This window comes from Pinus tabuliformis, chromosome 5_1 (genome assembly GCF_031772625.1).
Source record: "Pinus tabuliformis cultivar Carrire ecotype Pingquan chromosome 5_1, CPIR1, whole genome shotgun sequence".
NCBI classification, from domain to species: domain Eukaryota; kingdom Viridiplantae; phylum Streptophyta; class Pinopsida; order Pinales; family Pinaceae; genus Pinus; species Pinus tabuliformis.
This window is the reverse complement of record NC_142305.1, coordinates 480,737,903-480,755,136: the sequence shown is the minus strand read 5'-3', so window position 1 is coordinate 480,755,136 and position 17,234 is coordinate 480,737,903. Positions and strand designations below refer to the sequence as shown.

The 17,234-nt window shown below is 35.6% G+C and overlaps 1 non-coding gene and 1 pseudogene across 1 annotated transcript; both read left to right on the top strand.

Annotated features, from left to right (window-relative positions):
• The window catches only part of LOC149165601 (leucine--tRNA ligase, cytoplasmic-like), a 144,307-nt pseudogene that overhangs the window by 30,074 nt on the left and 96,999 nt on the right, over window positions 1-17,234 (top strand).
• LOC149165602 (U6 spliceosomal RNA) lies at window positions 11,338-11,437 on the top strand. The gene has a single exon (XR_016261058.1). It is a non-coding gene; the product is annotated as a U6 spliceosomal RNA (small nuclear RNA).

The window sequence follows — 17,234 nt, the reverse complement described above, 5'->3', positions numbered from 1 at the left end:
AGTCTGATAATAACTAGATCTCATGTTCCACTTCCCTCTTAGGTGGTAGTCCTTTAGGCTCTCAGAATAGATCCTTGTATGCCTGTAACAAATCCTCCAATTATTGTCTCTGTTTCTTAGTAAACCCCTCTAGGGATGTCTTACCTCTTATTGAATCCTCTACAGATTGACTTTCTATTAAAAACAATAAAACATTCTTCTTGTTGGAACTAATCAATTTCTTGGCTTGGTTGGAACTTACCAGTGAAATTTTTTACTTTCCTTTGTGCGTGTTGATGATGAATGATTTTCCATCCTTGATGTGCCGGTACTAGTTGGATCTCCTCATGAATATTGCATCACACATGTACATGTACGGACTCCCAAACACAACTCCACATACACCAAGGGGAACACACATCCAAATGTACTTCATCAATAAAATAAACACTGAAAGCAAATCTAATTTTGCACTGTTTTTACCTTCAGCTCTACATCCTTATTTACCCATCCCAGTGGATATGGGTTTGGATGATGATTAAATTCCAACCCCAACTTCTTGACTAGCTCTTCTGCAATGAGATTCTCCTACGATCCTGAGTCAAACATAGCATTAATCTTCATCTTCTTGACCTGTATCTTTATATGGAAAAGTTTGGTCATTTCTTTCTCTTCCTTCTACTAAGCTACTCAGATTCACCTACTTATGTACTGACGTACATACGATATTCACATCCACATCTAAGTTGCTTTCAACTTGGTTACTTGAATCAGTGGCCATGATATTCTTCTTCTTGTTACCTTTCTTCTTGTTCTTCGAGTTTAGCTATGGATGCAACTGCCAACATTTTTCCTCTGTATGGCCATCGATGTTGTAGTGGTTGCAGTGGTTGCTAGGATCTTTACACTGGTGTGCTCTGGCTACCGTCTTCTTATCTTTTCCCCCTTTTTTATTCTCCTTCCCATCCTTAGAAGCTTTTTGTTTCTCCTTCTCCTTTGATCCACTTGATGGTGCTCTCTTCAGGCCTATGTTCTCCAGGTACTGTGCCTGTACACAAGCCTCATCCACCGATTTGGGCTTGAACAACATCACTTTCTCGTGCAAATGGTGGTACAAACTCCTCAAATACATGAGGATTACATTTGGGTTCTTTGGAGAGATACCCAACATTGTAACCATCGTCCTGAATTTTGTGGTGTACTCTTGCATGCTTTGGCCTATCTTTTGCCTGAAGTAATGCCATCGGATCGACTGGTCCTCCATGTACCTTATGGGAAACAAATGTGACTTAATGAGGGTTTTGAAATCCTCCCACTTATTCAATAGAGGTTCTCCCTCCAACCTTAGGGTTTCCGTGTGGCTCTCCCACCAAGTTAGTGCATGACCCTATAATTCTAGTCACGCAAATGAGATTTTCTATCCTTATTTAATTGATGGATATTGAAATAGACTTCCAGTTATTGCAACCAATGTTTAAGATTTAAAGCATCTATAGTTTTGTGCTATAGATTGATATTGAAATTTTCTCCTATTTTAAACAGGGACTACGATTTGTTTACGACACTCGAATTGGTTGCTCTTTTCTAAGTCCTTTCTTCGACTCGTACTCTATTTCTCCTCGCTCTTCTAATACCCATTCTGATAGTCCTCTACATTTGAAACCCCATCTTCTCCAAATATCCCCATCTTGCTATGCAAGTCCGCCATGAGGAGGCTTATATTGTGGTTGATATCTGTGATTTGTTGTTCTAACTGTGTAAACCTCACCTCTGTAGGATCACAAGGTTTGTTTATAGATTCGGCGGCCATGATTAGGGTTTTATGATTTTTGGCCCTACCGTTCTAGATCTATGCAATCTCCAAAACATGCCCAAAGAAACCTGCTCTGATACCAAATGATCCATAAACTGTTGTAGATATTCCACTGGATAGTTACAACAAATATGATAATATTATATTAAAGAAATCTAAGATTCTACACTATTATAGTTTTATTAAACTTTAAGATATGTTGATTTAACTGTAATTAATGCATGCATGTGAATGGAAATTATGCAGAAAAGTAAAGAGTGCCAAAATAATCTCACCCACACAGACATAAGACACAATATATTCTCTCTGGGAAAACCTTTCAGAAGAAAACCCAGCTAGAAGGTGAGGCCACTTCACTCTCTTTCTTTGTCTGGAAATATGGCTGTAGGTACAAGGAAGTAATGTTTGTGGCTTGTGGGTTGCTACAATAGAAAATACTCTTTGTGTGCTCTACATCCTATCTCTCCTAGCTATCTTTGCTCATCTATAGAACAAAATGATCTCGAAATAATGGAATGCCTGTTCCTCCTAGTGGCCCGGTTATAACACAACCTGATGCCCTACTAGTGGTTAATTTTGACTACATCAACTCTTAACTTGAGTTACAATATAGAATATTATAGAGTATTTTACGTCATAATCATGTGGCTATCCCATTTTCCATGAATAATGGGGGTTGAAGCAACATCCTCCTGAATTATAGGTGTGAAAATAGGAAGGTCAACTTCTGAGTGGCATAACTTTTGCATACAGACTCTGATTGATGCGCTTCTTGTGATGTTAGAAAGATATTTGTGTGTAGAACAATATTAAATGGTGATATATTAAAGAAGCAAAGTTTTACCCATAAAAATTTTCATTTGATTCCTCAAAAAACTCTCGGATGGTTTCAGACCCTGTTTTGCAAAACTGGGTCCCCGCTGGTAAAAACAGTCTTGTGAGTTGATTCCTCCACCTTTTCCACTCCAAATGCATTGAGATGGATGAAAATAAATATAATGATCCAATCCATATTAGTTTTCTCATGATATTAACGGCTTCTCCGAAATCAATCAAAGTGTTTGGAATTTCAATACCATTGATGTGTATTTTTATAATAGGGCTACCGAGATCTAGATATTTTTGAACTATTGGTTTCCCCATCATAATATTTGCAATATTTCTTACCAATTGAATCTTTTTAAAATATTTTATTTTTCTTTCTAGTTTTTTAATGCACAACTCATTTATTATTTTGAAAATATAAGTATTTCCTTTGTATCCTGAAGTAAAGGAATTTTGATGTAAATATTTTTCAATTCATGTAGCATATCATATTTAGGTAAAACAATTTTCCTTTCTATTCCCTTATCAATTTTGACCCTTCCAAGAAAAGGAGGATTTCGTAGGGAAATAAAAGGTTGTTCTTCTAGAGGAATTATAGGAGTTGACTTTATTTGGTTATCAGTTAATTGTGTAGGAACATCTTCCTTTGGAGGAGTATTTTCTTGATCAAGAGATGCTTCTTTTTCAGGAATTTTATCCTTCTTAAATTCTTGGATGAGGACTAGTGGTGATTTATTTTGCAAAACCACCATATATAAGTTGGAAATAATTTAGACCTATGGGGGTTATTATGCAATATTTAAATTTTTGACCTTCAACATTATAAACGGGTTATTGAGGATTTTTATTATTTGGATTCATAAGTGGTTGAGCAGGTAGTTGATTATATTTCTGAGGAAATGGAGTGGATGGAAATGGAAGTGGTTGATTTGATATTTGGTTTTGGAATTGTGTTTGAGTAGGTTGAGGAGGGTAGTACTGAGGTTGGTATTGAGGATATGGTTGTTGAAATTGAGGATATTGAGGATTTATACCATAAGTGTTTTTCCAACCTTATGCCTAAGATGAGTTTTGAGGGTGGGGTGGCCAAGGTTTCTAAGGCATGGGTGTATTCCAATTTCTATGTGGTTGTGCATATGATTGATATTGAGAATTGACACCTTGTGCCATACTTGTTTATTGAGGCTTCCACGGTCTTTTAGCAATAAAGCAGAGTGATACAGCGTAATTTATTCTAGCTTCATCTTGAAAGACAACCTTAAGTCTAGGTAATGAGGGACACTATTTTGTATCATGATTTTCTGCACATATGACACACATCTCAACACTATCAAGAGGAATTCCCATAGAGCATGCTTCTTCCTACACCCAGGACAAAAAATAGATAATGCAAAATTCCCATTTTTTTCTTGTTTTGTATCCTTAGAGTTTCCAATTATTCACTAAGGTTTCTAAGGATATTGTTGGGTTGTGTTATATTCTTTCCACGTAGTTAACAGGGGTTTTAGGGGCACCCATAACCCCACTTTATGGGGTCTGGGGCAGCGCCCCGGAAAATTTTGGTTTTGGACCCTATGTTAGGTTGGGCAGACCCACCTATGGTTTTGTGCATGATTTTCGCACATGTTTTCTTGGACGCGATGGTTTTCGGTCCATGGTATTGGACACAATGGTTCTCGGTCCATGGTATTGGATGCTTCGACATGTATAAATATGTATTATAACATTGAAAGGAATATAATGAAAAATCAAGCTAGTAGTCCCGGTTTTTGGATCCAGGGGAAATCTCTGTGTATATGTGTTTTATGTGTTATGATCTCGCATTGTTTATTTTCTGTGTTTTAGAATTCATATGCAGGTAATTTCTGTATGGGTTAAAAACATACATTTGGTATCAGAGCAGATTTGGCTTCAAGGGGATGCCTTTGTTGCTGAGGGGTTTCGCTCGGGCCTGTGGTAGACCCTGTTCAGTGGGAGATCTGCGAGATCGATTATGGTGGTGAAAGAAGATGGTGAGCAGTGGAAAGATAGAGATCGAGAAATTTAATGGTCAGAGTTTTGAGTTGTGGAAACTCAAGATGGAGGATCTATTGGTGGATAAAGATCAGTGGATTGTGGTAGATCCGGGTACTAAACCAACGGGAGTGTCCGATGAAGAATGGAAGAAGTTGGATCGGAAGGCAAAGAGCACAATATGATTGTGTGTCTCAAATTCAGTATTGTTGAATGTATAAGGGGAAGCTACAACAAAGGCTTTGTGGGACATGTTAGGGACCTTGTACCAATCTAAGTCTCTAGTGAATAAACTATTCATGCGGAAAAAGCTGTATAACCTGAGGATGAAAGATGGAGACTTGGTGACAGAGAATTTGAACGCATTTAATACTGTGGTAAGTCAGTTAGCATCTGTTGATATTAAAATTTCAGATGAAGATAAGTGCATCAGTTTATTGTGTTCTCTACCAGATTCGTGGGATAGTCTGGTTATTGCAATAGGTAGCAATGCAACTGCCTTGTAGTTTGATGAAATAGTCTTAGCCTTGCTGACGGAGGAGATGAGACGGAAAAATATGGAGAGCCAAAATGGTGATGCCTTGTCTGTACGAGGGCGGACCCAGAATAGAAACAAAAATAAGTCATCGAGTGGGAGATCTAAATCTAAAGGGACATCTAAATCTCTAGGAAAACCTGTAAAGGTGGTGTGCTGGAAATGTGGAAAGGAAGGGCACTACAAAAGGGACTGTAAATCTAAATCTCCTGACAAAGGAAAGGGATTTGATGAGGCTTCTTCTGTAGAGGTGAAAACCACCTCAGATGAAGGTGGGGATGTGTACTTGGCTTCTTCAAGTACACATGTAGATCATGAGGCATGGTTGATTGATTCAGGTGCATCCTTTCACTTCACTCCCCATAGAGAGTGGTTCTGTGAGTATGAGAAATATGATGGTGGTGATGTCTTCTTGGGGGATGACATGAAGGCTAGAACCATTGGTCGTGGAAAAGTAAAGTTGAAGTTGCAAGGTGGAAGGATTAGAACGCTTCCAGGTGTTCTACATATTCCCGCATTAGCCAGAAATCTGATTTCTGTTAACAAGCTGGATGATGCAGGTGTAAAAATAGTGTTTGAGAAGGATACCTGCAAGATGGTTCGGGGAGCACTGGTATTGATGCGGGGAGTTTGGATTGGAACTCTGTACAAGCTACAAGGTAGCACTGTTGTTGATGGGTGCAACAGTTCCATGGTTCCTGAAAGTGGAGCAGAAAATCTAGTGGTCTCTAGAGAAAAGACCATGTTGTGGCATCAAAGGCTTGGACATATTGGGGAGAAGGGCTTTGAATACTTCATGGTAAAGGTATGGTAGAAGGTATGAGTAATAGCTCTCTGTATTTTGATTTCTATGAAAATTGTGTATATGGGAAGAAGAATCAGGTGAGTTTACCCTTTGGTAGTAAGAGGGTGAAACAAATCTTAGAACTTGTGCACAGTGATGTGTTTGGACCTATGAAGGTTCCATCACTGGGTAAGTCTGTGTACTATGTATCATTTATAGATGACTTCTCAAGGAATACATGGATATATTTCCTTAAGAAGAAATCTGAAGCCTTTGACAAGTTTAAAGAATTTAAGGGTTTCGTGGAAAATCAGATAGAGAAGAAGATAAAGGTGCTGAGGACAGATAACGGTGGAGAGTTTTGCAGCAGGGAATTTGAAGAATTCTGTAAGAAGTGTGGTATAGCACGACAGAAGACTACTCCATATACACCTCAGCAAAATGGAGTTGCAGAAAGAATGAATAAGATGTTGATGGAAAGGGCAAGAAGCATGCTCAATGGTGCCGGGTTAGGACAGGAACTCTGGGCAGAGGCGGTGGATATTGCATGTTACCTGGTCAACAGGCCACCTTCATTAGCGTTGGAGGATAAGACTCCACAAGAGGTATGGACTGGTAAGAAAACCTCTCTTTCACATCTGAGGGTATTTGGATGTGATGCATATGTACATGTTCCAAAGGAAAAAGAACCAAGTTGGATAGTAAATCTGAAAAGTGCATCTTTATTGGGTATAAGGATGGTTTAAAGGGTTATAAGCTTTGGAACCCAGTAACAAGGAAGGTTGTGTACAACCGAGATGTGGTGTTCAGAGAGGTGAAATATGTTATTAAACATGAAGTCCAACCAAAGGAACCTGAGAAGATAGAGTTTGAGCTAAAGGAGGAAGAATCAGACTCTACAGTAGAGGAGGAATCAGAAGATGAAAAGCCACAAACTCCAACTGTGAGAAGATCAGTGCGAGAAAGAAGGCAACCAGAAAGGTATAGTCCATCTGCTTTCTGTTCAAATTTTGCTTTGTCTATTAATGATGATGATCCCATAATTGTGAAGGAAGTTGTGGATTGAGAGGAGGAAAACTCTGGAAAGAGGCCATGGTTGATGAAATGGCATCTTTGCACAAAAATGAGGCTTGGGATCTGGTGGAGTTGCCGGCTGGAAGGAAACCCATTGGAAGCAAATGGGTGTTCAAAAAGAAAACAAATGCAGAAGGAAAAGTGGAGAAATACAAAGCTCGGTTGGTAGCAAAAGGTTATTCCCAGGTGCTGGGAATTGATTTTGGTGATATTTTTTCTCTTGTTTCCAAGGTAACTTCTATTAGATTACTTTTATCTGTTGCTGTTGCTTTTGATTTTGAGGTAGAACAGATGGATGTGAAGACAAAGTTTCTTCACGGGGATCTGGAAGAGGAGATCTACATGATGCAACTTGAAGGATTTGCGGTGAAGGGTAAGAAATAACTGGTATGTAAGTTAAAGAAGTCTCTATATGGGTTAAAACAGTCACCAAGGATGTGGTATCAGAAATTTGATACATTTATACAGGGACTTGGCTTCACCAGAAGCAAAGCAGATCACTGTGTGTATTTTAAATTAATTGGTGACCTTGTTATTTATCTGGTCTTGTATGTGGATGATATGTTGTTGGTTGGAAATGAAAAAGAATTATCCAGGATTTGAAGACCCAATTGTCCTCCAAATTCGACATGAAAGATCTTGGTGCTGCAAACTATATTTTGGGAATGGAAATTAAAAGAGATTGAGCAAAGAGGAAGCTCTGGTTAAACCAGAGGAAGTATGTTGAGACAATATTGCAGAGGTTTAATATGCAGTATAGTAAACCAGTGAAGGTTCCTATTCTTGTAGGTGTGAGGTTATCTGCTGAACAGTGTCCCAAGACACAAGAAGAGGAAGAGGACATGTCCCGTGTTCCATATGCAAGTGCAGTCGGTAGATTGATGTATGCAATGGTTTGTACTAGACCAGACATTGCACATGCAGTGGGAGTATTGAGCGGGTTTATGTCAAAACCAGGGAAGGAGCACTGGATAGCAGTGATGCGAGTTTTCAGGTATTTGCGTGGCACTAGTGATTATGGTTTGTGCTATCAAGGAAGACCAGGATTGGACAGAGTGTTGGATATTCATGGCTTTGTTTATGCAGACTGGGTTGGAGATCTGGATTAGAGAATATCTACAAGTGGGTATGTGTTTAACCTATTTGGAGGTGCAGTCAGTTGGATGAGTAAGAAACAATCTGTAGTGGCACTGTCAACTACAGAGGTAGAATACATGGCAGCCACTCATGCAAGCAATGAAGCAGTTTGGTTGCAGAGATTGTGTTCAAGTATGGGGTTAGTACAGGAAGCTATAAGGATAGAATGTGACAACCAAAGTGCAATTTTCTTGGCAAAGAACCCCGCATATCATTCAAAGACAAAGCACATTGATGTTCAGTATCACTTTGTGAGGGATATGATAGAAGACAAAAATGTGTTGCTGGTAAAGGTGGACACTTTGAAGAATACTGCAGATGCATTGAAAAAATCTGTGAGCTCTGAGAAGTTCTCTTGGTGTAGAGAGACAATGGGCATTTCAGGGCTGGAAAAATGACTAAGCTCTCTTGTAGCCCCCTGTGGAAAGAAAACAACAAGTGGGAGAATGTTGGGTTGTGTTATATTCTTTCCACGTAGTTAACAGGGGGTTTGAGGGGCACCCATAACCCCACTTTATGGGGTCCGGGGTAGCGCCCTGAATTTTTTTGGTTTTGGACCCTATGTTAGGTTGGGCAGACCCACCTATGGTTTTGTGCATGATTTTCGCACATGTTTTGTTGGATGCGATGGTTTTCGGTCCATGGTATTGGACACAATGGTTTTCCGTCCATGGTATTGGATGATTCGACATGTATAAATATGTATTATAACATTGAAAGGAATATAATGAAAAATCAAGCTGGTAGTCCTAGTTTTGGGATCCAGGGGAAAATCTCTGTATATATGTGTTTTATGTGTTATGATCTCGCATTGTTTATTTTCCGTGTTTTAGAATTTGTATACATGTAATTTCTGTATGAGGTTAAAACCTACAGATGTCTATTTTGAAATTATCAAGCAAATTTCCTTATTCTGCTCTACTTACTGTTCTAGATGCAAATTTGCTTACTCTCAACATGAGTGGGTCTCTTATTATTTTGCCATATTTTTCCATTGCCTCTTGAAATGTGTTTACACAACTCACACATTTGCTCAAATGACAATTGAAAGACATCTCCTTTGTCCATTAAATTGAGGATATCAATCCAATCATCTCTAATAGTTTGTATCAAAAGAGTTTTTAGTGTCTCTTCATCTAAATTGTGCATTTTATCTATTCTGATATTGTAGTAAAACCTTTCTACCAAATATTCAAGGTTTTCATCCTATATTTGAACCATCTTAAAGATTTCATCCTTAAGGTTACGGTGCATACAATAGTCTTTGTAATTTTCTAGGAATACTCTCTTCATTTCATCCCATGTTCTAATAGAGTATGTTCCTCGACCCATGAACCATTTAAGGGCTCCATCTTTTAGTGTGGCTAGACACAATTTCCATTTTTTAGTGTCAAGTAAATACTCATACGATATACACAATAATTCAATACGAACATCACCAACCACCCCCGCTAGACCAAGTAGTGCCACACCATCCACTGACACTCACATTCCATCCATAATAGGTAGACATAGACTCCCTGAGGTACATAGGTTGGAAATTCAACCTAGGGACTCACCAACTTAATCCACAAAATATTTAGTTGAAGAATGTACATCCCCTACTGAAGGAGTTGTATTTCTCTCTTCAATAGGTGTATGTGAATTATATATGCTAGCCATTCTATTTTTTATTATGAAATTAAATTCTAATTTAACAAAATTAAATGCAAGAAAATCTAGACTTTCTCGAGTTCAATTCTCATTAAAGAGACACACATGTTCTTTCCATAAGGCTTGTTAAATTAAAATGACTTTAAAAGCAAACTAAAAAGAAAGAACTAGAAATGAAAGCTATTCTATTGACTTGAAATAAAAATGATTCTATTTTGAAATTTAATTTATTGCAATGAAAGCTAATCTATGGAATAATTGAAATTTGCTTAAAAACTATTCTATGAATCGAGAATTGAAATTTTAATCTACTGAATTGAAATATAAACTAATTTGTAAGAAAAATTGAAATTCACTCTAAAAACTATTCAAGTCTATTGTACTTAAATTCAAAACTATTCTAAAACATCAAAATTAAAGAAATGAATTCAGTTACAAGCCTTGATAGATTACCAATGTGTGTGTGTTACCAGTCATGATTATTAAACTCATTCAAATCTGAGACTAAGTAGATTGAATGAAATGAATTAAATAAGGAAATGTTTTTGGTATTTTTTAGTTTATGAATGAGCACTCAACTTGTGTAAACAAAGCAATGTCAAATAAAATCATGAAACAAAGAATTGATGGAAAGAATATAATTATATGCAAAGGGACAAGAGGCTACTCATACAATATTGAATCAATGACTAAACTAACTTACAACTCTTCAGGGGGCCCTCCTGTTGAGCATAATAATGAAAGGACTACAATTAACGAGTTGTTCACCCACACATTTGATCATAAAGAGGAAGCCGAGTATTTATATTAAAAACATAAGTCTCCAACTAACAAGTGATTAAAAAGATTAATTATGTTCATTTCCTTGCTCCAAGGATATTTATAATCCCTTTTTGAATAATAGTTTGAAGAGATATAAGCCAAGAAGCTAATTTATATTTGAAAACTAAGTACTTAAATAGAAACATGAATGATGCTTCTCATGATTTGCTACGAGAAGAGAACATCATGAAAAGATTTCACTTTCCATATCACAACTTTGGTTCCAAATTTTTCTCTTTCAATCCCATGCTCGCATGATGATGTCACGGTCTTCCTTTAAATTCTGCCCAAAGCTTGAGTATTATAACTAGAGTTTACTTATGGTTTAACATTTAACCATAAGATAAACCCTGTGGATTGCCAGATCATTTTAATAGGTGGATGTCCATATGATGACCATTTATCATATACCTATATGATTTATTCATCTTCAGACGCGCTGGAACCTATCTAACCATGGATGTAGCTACATAATTTTTGGTTAGCTATAAAATCAGTGCAATTCGGTAGCCATAGAGATGTTTTGATTAAATTTCACAAAGAAAATAAAGATTATAAACTATAAATGATTGATACCTTTTATTGTATCTGAGCATATATGGAGTGACCTTATAGCTTTCAAACATAACAAAATGATGATAAAAAGGATGGAGATGAAGGAAAGGTAGTGTCTAAAATAGGACAATTCAGGATCTCAACAATGATACTGAGTCATCCAATAAAATTGAAATGATACACAAAATATTAACATGGCTCCGACACAAGGATGACACACACAAATCAAGAAATGGTCCAAATTTTTACTAGAATTTCAAAAATATCAACAACGCGGGTGGCGGAAACATCAACAAGATTTCGAGCCTTCGACATCTTTATTGTAATTAAATAGCTTGGATAACTAAAGACAAGAGATTCACAATGCTGCAACTGCATCATAGGAGCTTAACTGGACTCACATCGTGATTCGTAGGACCATAAATACAACTATAAATGGGTATGAAAAATATGAAATGTCCCTTAAAAATTGAAACGTCAAATTGACAAGTTGGATATTTTAATACTTGTCATTTATGACATGTATTTTTTTATTATATAGGTCAAATATGAACAATCACACTATAATAATTCAATAGATGATGAGTTCAGATCAACTCGATATAAATATTTTTTAACAAGTGTAATATACAATGTTGCTGCTTAGTACCTGCCTCTTATGCAAAAAACAATTGATAGCCAAATTAAAGTAAAAATAATAAAGAACTAAAATTGCATATAAAAAAAAAAAAAAAAAAAAAAAAAAATATAAATATTAAAAATGGAGTTGCTTTATTTACATAGTTATCGCATAGTCTAACGAGGCGGAGGAGTTGCCCGGAAAGTTATGGAAATTCTGGTTATATTTAGAGAAAATCCTGCAAGGATTTTTGTAAATTTAAGTTATAGTTGTTAACCTTCAAAATTTTAGCTGTCCTAGACGTTTTTGATGGTGCTGAATCTATTTCCACCATCAAAAACATGATTCAAAGACTGTCTCTACAAGATTTTTTGAAATTTTTTGCTTGGATTCCGGCCACTTTTGACCGTCTGGGCAATTCCTCTGCCTCGTTAGATGACTCCCATAGTTATTTATTTTTTGAATCATAACCATTTTGATTTATTACTAATATTTTTTTACTAATTTCATATTGATATTAAGTAAAATTATATTATTAAGTCTACACATATACATTTTTACTCCTACTTTTTAACAACTCCTAGTAAGTGTACTTATTTAAATTTCATGTTATTTGTATATGAATGTAATTGATATATTGTTTAAATTTATTTTTTATTTTTATATAATTTTTGAAAAAATATATTTAGGATAATCATTGTATACTATTAGATGTATATATAAAAATAATATATTATAATTATTTTGGATGTGTTTATTTTTATAAAGTATATTTTGAAAGTAAATTGATATCAAAATATGGTTTCTATATAGTTGATGAATTCTATATAATTTGTGGTTAGAAATTTATTTTTAAATAAAAAAGAAAATAAGGACAAAATGTAATGACATAAAAGTACTCAATAAAGTTTAATATATTGTAATAATGATTATTATTGCAGTCTTTGCACAATAGAATGCCATGTGGATAGCCACTCACCATAATTTAAGACTACAATAACAACCATTGTTATGACACAAAACTTTTTTAAAGATTTTATTTTTATTTTTTTAATATAATTCTTATATCTCATTATTCAATTTAGAACCACATAAAATAGTCATCAACTAATTAGAAAATAATAACTTATATTTAAAAAAATTAAAAAATATTTTTTAAATTTCAAAATATATAATTTAATAGTCAGTTTTTTTACCAAAATAAAAAAAAATATAACGCCTCCAGTAGGTATAATAACATGAGGGGACACCAAACATTCTTACCACAAAATCCTATAGATATCATTTTGAATTGATGAAATTATAAATATCAAATATTAACATTTGTACAAATTCCAAGTGTAATAGTGATTGCAATAAAATATTTGATAGTGTTGAATTCATTTTTTATATTAAAAATAATAATTTCAACAATCCAAAATTACTTTACCCAATTTTAATAATAACAAATGTAAAATATTTAATCTTCTTTCAAATTATGAATTAGATATTTTCTCACATGAAAATTAATTTTTATAAATTCCATATATATATATATATATATATATATATATATATATATATAACAATTACAATAATTTTAAGAAAAAGTTATTAATCACGCTTCATTTATACAATAATTTCATTTAATTTCTTTTGAGTCAACCACAAAACATTATTTTTTAATAATTCCATTATCATCACACATGCCATTTTCCAATTTGATATGATTATTTAAAAAAGAGACCTGTGATGATGTGATGATGTTATAGATATTTGAAGTTGAATTTATTTGAATTTATTCCTATTATACAATAATAAATTTGACAATCCCTTCATACATAGAGAATTAAGTTTTCATAGATATTAAGATTTGACATGTATACTATTAATTAATTGTTATGACACTTAGTTGCGTGGAAATTTTTTTATTTTTATTTTTATTTTGATTTTATTTTATTATTTTGATTTTTTTAATTATTATTTTATTTATTTATTTATATTTATATTTGTTTATTTATATTTATATTTGTTTATTTATTTTTTCTGACAATTCAAATTTTTTTGTAAGCTTAGCAGGACCTTTTCATTCATCTTCTTCAAAAAACAGGGTACAACTAGAAATCAAGGAGTTCGGTGGCCTCAACTTGCCCATAGGAAAATTAGGTTTGTCGGCCACCGAACAACATTGTATGCCATCCAAAAACATAAAATTTTGAGTCTGTCTAATTGAGCCTTATATGGTTGAATGTCTTGTAAACTTCTACGATCTAAGTAACTAAAACATAAAAATCTAATTGATAGCTTTACCATATATAGTTAAACAAAATTTAAAATCAAACTAAACCAAGCATAATGATATTCTTGTTAAAAATAGCAACAAGATATGATAAAACAAGAATCCAGTATATTCCAATTTTAATTTGTCCTTGAATTAAAATTGAGAATTAATATTCAAATTTAGTCTCACCAGCTGCTTGGAAATAATTAATTAATTCATTATGGATTAATTAGTTGGAGAAATTCAAGTTAGAAGTCTTTGTGAAGTCATGCAACAATTATCCCTTAAATTAAGGAGATTATCCCTTAATTAAGGAGATAAGGTTGAGTTGTATTTGAGTTGTAATTCATTATTAGTTTACTGAGTTATGTCCAGTTAGATTAGTTCCAAACTATTTGAGGAACTAATTGTGAGTTCAGTCAGTTAATGCATGCATGCATCCAACTAGTGTACTCCAGATAATTGAAGATTCTCTCATCCTTAACTCATGCATGTCTATTATGAGAAAGACACAGTTGAGATGAAAGACAGGGACATTGTACTATCAATTGCATGAGTTTTCCTATAAAGGAAACTCATCCATGTAGAAGGAGAAGGTTCCTTGAGGATTGCGCAGTTTTACAAGGTGTGAGATCAGTGTGAGTGATCAATGTTACACTTGGTAACATGAGGATCACCCAGAGAAACTGCGCAAGGAAATAGGAGGCTTGGAGGGCTGAGGAGAAGGTTTGTGAGAAGCCTTGCTTTCCTGTGAGCATCCAAGAGGATTGTATTGATAGTTGGCTAGTTGTGAGAGATAAAGCGTGTAAGCTTGATGTATTTCCACCTTATATGATAATACAGATAGTGGGGTTTTTAGTTGAGGCTTTCCCCTATGCATTCTTCTGTGTTTCATGTGCATTGATTCTTCTTCTGGTTATATGTGTTCCACTTGATCTTGCTCAAATATATTAAGCTTCTGCAAGTTTGACTATAGAAGTAGATTAAAGTATTTTGCTTTAGTTATATTGCATTATCAGGTTAATCTACAGTTAGAATTTATACATGGTATCGGAGCAAAGGTTATCAGAGCTGTGAATAATATAATGAGAAGAGAATTTGAAGTTTGAAGTTCAGGGTTGCAGGTATAACTCGAATTCATCTCATACTTTAGGTTGTTCAATGGCATTCTATGGCTTGAGACTCGAGTATGCCTTGGATGGCAGCTCGAATTACATAGAATGGAAAGATCACATGGAGGCTATATTAGAAGACAACGACTTGAAGGATTTCATTGATCGAGAAATACCAAAGCTAGATTCAACTAATGCACAAGAGTTGGCTAAGTGGAAGAAGTGTGTGGTGAGGGCGAGACAGATCATCCTTGAGGGAGTTCGAGACCATATTGTCTCGAGTCTCCATGGGAAGGATAATCCATATTCAATGTGGAAGACATTGAAGGACCTCTACCAGAACAATAGTGACCCGTGGAAATTGGCGCTCAAGGATAAGCTTCGAAGAATCAAGATGGAGAATGACGATACTATTTCCACATATCTGAGAAAGCTCACCACTTGCAGAGATGACCTTAGCAGTGTGGGAATCACTACTACTGATGATGATATGGTGAGCCTTGCTCTCCTTGGCCTTCCAAAGAGCTGGAATAGCTACCAGGACTCTGTGAATGGAAGGGAGAAACTGCCAGATTGGGAACAACTGTGGTCAGATCTCATGCAGGAGGAGATTAGCAGGAGCACAAGAGATGGTTCTTCATCCAAGGATGATGAAGAAAATCTGGCCTTAACAAGTAAGGCAAGGAAAGGGAAGGGTAAGGTGTCCCATTCCGAATCTAATTCTTCTCATGGAGGGAAGAAGGTTGACAAGTCTAAAATGAGATGCTTTAATTGTCCTGATATGGGTCATTATGCGACTAATTTCCCATCGAAGAATTCTAAGAAGGGATCCTTGGTAGGATTTGAAGGTGAGGCATTGACCTCTCAGTTCGAAATGGACTTTACTCTCATCGCATGCATGGTGTCATCGATGATGTGTAGTGGTTGATTTCTTGATAGTGGAGCCTCATTCCACATGACCGACGATAAAAGTTTATTTAGTTCCTTGGAGGAGAAAGACCTCAAGATGTGCATAGAGATGGGTGATGATGAAAGGTATAGTGTTTCAGGAGTGGGCATAGTTTCTTTTTAGAGGGAGCATGGAGCTCTTATTACCTTGATAGATGTGAAGTATGTGCCTGGATTGAAGAAGAATTTGGTATCAATTGTGATGTTAGAGGACAAAGGCTACGATGTTGTCTTCAGTAAGGGAAAGGTTTTCCTTAGACACATCACCACGGGATAGGTGAAACAGATTAGTTCACAAGTTAAGAACTTGTATGCTCTTGAGGTTCAAGATGCATGCAAAGCCTTGAGGAGCAAGGAAAATGTTAGAGACTTGGTGGCTGAGAGGGAGAGTAAATTACCTCTCAACATGCAGCCCCAAAAGAAGTCTCAAAAAATTGTGGAGGAGCCACAAATGGAGATGATGAGAGGAGACTGAGTGGAGGCTGGTGAGCTCCAGTATTGCAACAATGATGCTGCAAATCCTGGGACTCCCTACTTTACTTTTATCAACCCGGTTGTTCGTAACAAACTTGGAAGCGACGGTGCTATATGCACAAGTGCTAGCTCTTGCTGCAGGCTGTCACTTGATCAGCTGGCACAAGTTCGCTAGGAGCTTAAGCCAACTTCTATGAGCTCTTAGAAGAAGCTTTTAACTGTGATGGATGAAAGCTAACTCAAAAGAGGCTAGTCTACTTGCAGAAAGAAGATGAAAGCTGAAAGGAAATGCAAATCCTAGCAAACCCTAGTTTTATCGACTAATCTTATTGGTGCAAGAAAAGAGATGAAAGCTACAGAAATGGATGCCATTGATTCTTGGAAAGGTAAAGTGCATGTGACTAAGCTACTTCTGAAGTAAAATCTGGAAAAAAAACATCTTTTTGTATTTTTGAGTAATCTTGCAGAATTATTATGCATGTGCTTTAATTGTTTTTGACTGTGTAGAGGTTGATTGGCGAAAGGAAATGGAGTGGGTGATTGCAGGAGGTTGGGAAGGTGAGAAGCGGGCCTAATGGGTCCCTGGCACCTTTCTAGATAATTTCACAGTGATCAGATCTCAGAAAACTAC